At 33.8% G+C, this 6,609-nt stretch overlaps 1 long non-coding RNA gene across 1 annotated transcript; it reads left to right on the plus strand.

Annotated features, from left to right (window-relative positions):
• The first annotated feature begins 576 nt into the window (after positions 1-576).
• Positions 577-1,790, plus strand: LOC128290322 (uncharacterized). The gene is made up of 2 exons (XR_008280065.1): positions 577-694; positions 1,507-1,790. It is a non-coding gene; the product is annotated as an uncharacterized LOC128290322 (long non-coding RNA).
• The last annotated feature ends 4,819 nt before the right edge of the window (positions 1,791-6,609 follow it).

The following is a 6,609-nucleotide window of genomic DNA, read 5'->3' on the forward strand; positions in this document are numbered from 1 at the left end:
TAGTAGTAAGGGCATTTTGGTCATTTAGGGTAAAATGAATTAAAATACAAAATTAAAAGCCAATTTTGCTCATCTTCAACCCCATGGCCGAATATAGCAAGGAGAAACCATGGCTAGGGTTTTCAAGCTTCCAAGCTCGATTGTAAGTTCATTCTAGCCTCGTTTTTAATGATTTTTACGTTTTGGAGTCCCAGTAGCTCGATTTAGCTTATGCTAGCAATAATTTAACCTAGGGTTTATATTTGGAAAAATACCCATAGGTGAAATTTGTGTATTTTAGTGTTTTATGATAGAATATGAAGTTTTAAATTATGTTAGACAACTTGTGCTACTCGGTTTTAAGTGAAAACGAGCAAAAGGGCTTAATCGGTAAAAATACCTAATAGTCATAAGTACATGTTAGAGTGAGAATTTGATGTTGCCATAGAAGGAAAAATGATCAGCATGTCATAAAACATAAGAAAATAGGCTGAATTTTAATTTACGAGCTTTGGGGCAAAAGTGTAAATATGCAAAAGTTTAGGGGCAAAATTGTAATTTTTCCAAAATATGATTTTGGGTCAATTTGAATAATGTGAGTCCTAATTAGACTATATTTTAAATGATAGAGCAAGGAAAACTGAAATTCGGGCTAAAATGGGGAAAATACCAAGTGGTGGACGAAATGGTAAAAATAGCCATTTTCGCATACGAGGTAAGTTCATATGGAAATGTTGGTAACATAGTTATTATTTTAAATGTTTTAATGTTTTTTAAATGATATGATAATTATTATGAAATATTATACTTGTGATAATTGTTTGATAATATGTCAAATTATGTGATATACTTGGAAAATATGAAATACTATCGAGTATCGGTATCGGCATTCCGTAGAAGATGGTTGAGACACATGATTGGGAAAAAGGTCCCGTTGAACCTTAGGAATGGATTAGGATACAAGTGACATGTCACTAGGATGGTTGAGCATCCGAACTCGTTGAGTTGAGTCCGAGTTCACTTATGGATGCGGCGTCCGAACTCGTTGAGTTGAGTCCGAGTTCGTGAGATGTAACTAGGCATCCGAACTCGTTGAGTTGAGTCTGAGTTCACTTATGGATGCGAACGCCGAGCTCGTTGAGTTGAGTCCGAGTTCACTTATGGGCGGGTTACATGGTAGCTTGGCTACATATGTGGCACTTATGTGCAAACTTTCCATGTATCCGAATTATATTCGATGTGTTCAACGGGTAAAGTTCTACTCAAATGGAGGAATACTCAAGATGAAAGGGACGTATTGGTAAGTGTTGTGAAATGGATACTTTGAACAGGTATGTACTTAACCCTCGGGTTGAAAACTCGATATAACAACAATATGGTAAGATGATAAATGAAAAGGTGATATGAATGTCTTGGTGATGATTATGCAAATGATGTTTTATGTTTGCTTATATGGTTATGTTACTTGCTATTTGCATGTGAGCTTACTAAGCATTTATGCTTACTCCTCCTTTTCATTCCTTGTAGTGTTGACAAGCCAGCTCGGAAATCGGAAACGGTCGGAGGCACGCTCACACTATCCGTATACCATCTTGGCATAATGGCTTGTATATTTTGAGTATGGCATGTATAGCATTATAATCATTTTGTATATATGGTCTTATGATATGGTTATTGAGTGGTATGGAAATAGAAATGCTTGGTAATGATTAGCCATTGGAATGGCTAATCATGATCATATTTGGTATTATGTATGTCAAATTGCTAGCTAATCCATGGAAACCATGAAATAGGTAAAATTTACCATAAAATAGATTCAGACAGCAGCAGTGACGTGAGTTTAAAAATCACTAAAAATAGTAGAAATGGAATTAAATAATGAATAAGTTATGGAATCGAAGCTTGATGAGTCTATTTTCATATGGAATAAGCGAAACAGGTATATGAGCTATATTTTATGAGATGTTTAAATTTTTGTGAAACAGGGCCAGAGCGATTTCTGGATCCCCTGTTCTGACTTTGGAAATTCACCATAAATTTTACAAAGATAATTAGAAGTCACACTTTATATGTACAGATTCCTTATTGAGTCTAGTTTTATTAGAGACAAACGGCATAGTCATTGAAGCTCTGTACAGGGAGATATCTGATTTGTAATACACAGAGGTCAGAGTAGTTGAACCCTGAAACAGGGGAGACTTTAACTAATAAACTGTACTAATTGGCCCAACCAAAAATTCTAGAAAAAAATTAGTAGATATATATTTGAGTCTAGTTTCAGGAAAAATTTACGGAATTGGATTTTGAGTTTCGTAAATCAAGATATGATTTTTAAAGCGACTGTGATGCAGTTAGCCAGCTTGTCTGGAAATTTTAAAATGAATTGTATGAGCTGTTTAATTAATGAATTAAGTCCGTTAACACCTCGTGTTCGACTCCGGCAACGGTATCGGGTATGGGGTGTTACAGTTAGGGAGGGCTCTCAGCCCAAATGTCTGTCCTGGGAGTTCTTTGAGACCACATTGCAGGGGAAATATGTGGGAGCTAGTTATTTGGACGCTCGTAGGAGAGAGTTTCTGAATCTTACTTAGGGGAATCGGTCAGTGGCCGAGTATGAGGCTGAGTTCCTAAGATTGAGCCATTATGCGTGAGGTATGGTGGCATCAAGGTATGAGAGGTGTGTCCACGTTACGAATGGCCTCAGAGATAATTTGAGAGTTCTGATAGCTCTACAGAGGGAGCTATATTTTTCTGTTCTGGTCGAGAAGGCGAAGATCACCGAGGATGTTAAGCGTGCTGAGCACCAAAACAGAGATAGAGAGAGGGGTAAGAACAAGAGGGATTCAGAGCCCTCAAGTTCTGTACAGAGGCTTAAGAAAAAGGCCAAATCTGATGGGCCGGTTAGAGTTGGGCCCCCTATTATTGCCACTGGACTGTAGCCATGTGTAGATTGTAGTAGACGCCATCAGGACGAGTGTTGGAGGAAGGTTGGTGTAACAGCCCGATTTAGACCCTAATCGGAATGGTGGTTTCGAAACCACGAATTTGAGTTAGACAAATATATAAAAATTTTTTCTGTGTTTATTTTGTGTGAATTTATATCTGTGAAATTTTCGTGATTTAATTTTGTCATTTAGGTATCTGATTAAATAAAAAGACTTAATCGCATAAAAGGGAAATTTGGTGGTTGTTTCTAAAAGGGACCTAATTGCTAATGGCTTTCTAAATTGGAGTATTTATGTTGTAAATATTTCATTAGCATATTGTTTGGACGGTAATTGACATATATTATATGGTTTTATTATTATGTCATTAAGGTTATAAAAGTAATTTAGTAAATAATCATATAATAGTTAAAAACAAAGTCATCAAATTCATTTTATTCATTTGTTCTTCATTGCCAAAACTAAACAAAAGAAAAAGAAAAGAAAGGAAGCTAGGGTTCGGTTGTTTTCAAGCTCAATCAAGGTATAAGTTTAGTTCAATTTTTGATAATTTTTACGTTTTTAAGACTGTTGCTTCGAGTACTACAAAACCCATGCTTGAATTTTTGATTTTGATGAATATTTTGAGTTGTGCCATTGTTGAGAGCTTGTGATTTTTGTTGTTTGATGATGAAATATGAAATATATGTTTTAGATTAACATGTTTTGTATTGGGGTTTTTGATGATTTTTAGTAATTAAGACTAAATAGCAAAAATAATAATTTGAGGGACTAAAATATGAAATAAATGAATTTTATGGGTATGTATGGTTATAAGGAATATTCGGCCTAGCTTGGGCATGGAGAAATTGTTTGTATTTTGTGTTTTGTGTAATATGGACTAAATTGAAAAAATTGTAAATGTTAGGGGTAAAATGGTAATTTGCCTATTTATGTGTTTTTGGACTAAATTGAATGAGAATATGTTAGAATGAGCTTAATTTGAATATGTTTAGATCAAGAACCAAAGAAATTGGATTTGGATCGGGGGAAAACAAAAGTTGTCGACTAGCCGCTCCATTCCATTTTATATCGTCCGAGGTAAGTTTATAAGCAAATAGACGTGTTTAATTGTAGTTAAATGTTAGATATAAATGCTTTTATGAAATGTATGAATTTATATTTGTTATGGTCGAGTATGAAAATGCTTGATTACTACATTTCTGAATTCGTTTCGACAGAGTTACGACGTCCGAAAGCCCCGTATGAACCTTAGGAATAGTTAGGATACATATGCATGACATAGGATTCCAATTTATGTGTGCAAGTAAGACCATGGAATTGATATGTGATGCCGATTTATGTGTGCGAGTAAGACCCTGTCTGGGACAGTGGCTTCGATATGTGATTAAATGTAAGACTACGTCTGGGATGTTGGCATTGTACGATACATGTGTGATTATTCGAGTGTCCTACCCAATTCCAAATGGTTCATCCGGCAAAGACAAGTTGTGTACGAATGTATAAAATGAGCTAAATGGTCAGGTAAGAATTAACTTGATATCTACTTGAAACTAGGTGAGTAAGTACCATGAGTATTTGTTGTAAATCTTGTACAATGCAAATGAAGAAAATATGTTTATGTGGTATATGTATTCTGTTGGCGAATGAATAAATTGTGTATCATTGAAATGATCTTAAATATGTGCACATATGGCTTAGTATATTCGGCCTTATTGGTGATTTTTATATATGGAGGTTATTCTATGATTCTTGAGTTTGTGAATATGAGTAAATGGATGTATGGTTCATTATGATTAATTAGTTGGAAGTTGATGAAAACATGTTAAATAGCCTTCTGAGTATTTGGCTTAGATGGAAAATTGTTCATAAAAGTGTTTTAATTATGGAAATTGTAATTCGAGGTCAAGTATGGTAATGATAATGTAAAATGTTTAGTTAGTATGAGTTGATTGTATTAAAGAGTTGCTTATTTGCTTATGACTTACTAAGCTTCAAAAGCTTACTCTGTATTTTTTTGTGTGTTCTATTTTTTAGATTTTGGATTCAAGTTACAGGCTCGAGGATCGTTAGCAAAGTCCATCACACTATCTATAGCTTTGGTATTTAAATATTCGAACTTGAATTATGGCATGTATAGGCTAGAATGTGTTTTGTAAAGTTGGATTTTTGGTTATGTGTAATCTAAGCCATGCGAAAATGGCTAAATTATTATATTAGAATTCAGTTATGTTAGGTAAGGCTTATATTAATCTTGATTACTAAGTTGTGTGCCATGAATGCATAATATATGTGATAAGCATTATATGTTTTGAAAATGGCTTGCTTATTATGTTTAAACTTGGTCTTGTAAGTGTTTAGCCAAAATGTTTAATGAGCTTGTTTATTGCTAATTGATGATGGAAGTTTTGGATGCGTATGTGATTTTAAGTAGCAAGATTCGACTATGAAAGGATAACAATATAATATGCATTTGGTATGTTAATTAGTTTGGGAGGGAAAATATGAAATGCTATATAATTTAAGTGATGGGTGATTATGTTCTAGCTTGATTAGTTCAATTGTTAAGTGGTAAGTAATGCATGTGTTTCATGATTAATCTGGTCGACTATTTGGTATGTATTTGATGCTCAAATGTTAAGTGTGGCCTTGGCTTTAGGGTAAATGCACACCATGCATATATATATGTTTATTAGGTTATATATAAATGTTTGGTCTTATATTGAATCTATATCGAGGGGGTAATCATAATTCATGACATTTGTGATGATTTTATATATATATTCGGCCGTATAGTTCATTATGAATCTTATTGAGTGAAGGTAAATTATGAAATTGATAGGTAAAGAGAAAGACATATGCATGATACAAATTTTGATGTTCACTTATGGACTAAGTTAAGACATGTGTATATGACATTTGGTCTTATTATATTAGCTAAGTTTTTTTTAAATAGACCAGAAATGAAGTGAGTTGACTTATAACCAAATACTTGCTTTTATTTGGTATTAATATATAAAACATATGAGATTCATATAGATTACTATGCTAATGGCGCATATATGAAATTATTGATATATTATATTTTATATTGTTCCTTATGAACGATATGGTCGTATATATGCATATGATACTGAAATGTTCAATTTAAGAGTTGTATTAGTTTATAAAATAAATTTTGATTAACTTTTGAGACATATTTATATGAATATATAAATATTTATATTTAATTATTCGAATTGTGTTTTATTCTGTAATGCCTTATGATCCTATTCTAGCGATGGATATGGGTTAGGGGTGTTACATTTTATTAGTATCAGAGCTACAGTTTAGTCAGTTCTACGACTAATGTAGCGTGTGTGAGTCTAGCTATAATGCCATATTATATACTGCGATAGTGAGATGACTTCTGACATTTGAAAATGTATTTTCTATAGTAAATGGATCCTGATAGAGCTGTAGCTGATGATGTCGAAAGTGTAGCACTTGCTCCTGTGCAAGGGGCAGCGTCGGTTGATTCTCGATTGATTTTGAGTAACTAGGAAGGAGAGGCTAGACAAGCCTTTTACGAAATGATGAATGACTGGTTTACTCAGTATATCTGGACTAATGCGGCTGCACAACAACCTCCACCCCCAACTAATCCATATTCGGTGCCTGCTGTACCTCAAGTAAGTGATCTGTT

This window comes from Gossypium arboreum, chromosome 3 (genome assembly GCF_025698485.1).
Source record: "Gossypium arboreum isolate Shixiya-1 chromosome 3, ASM2569848v2, whole genome shotgun sequence".
Classification (NCBI taxonomy): Eukaryota; Viridiplantae; Streptophyta; class Magnoliopsida; order Malvales; family Malvaceae; genus Gossypium; species Gossypium arboreum.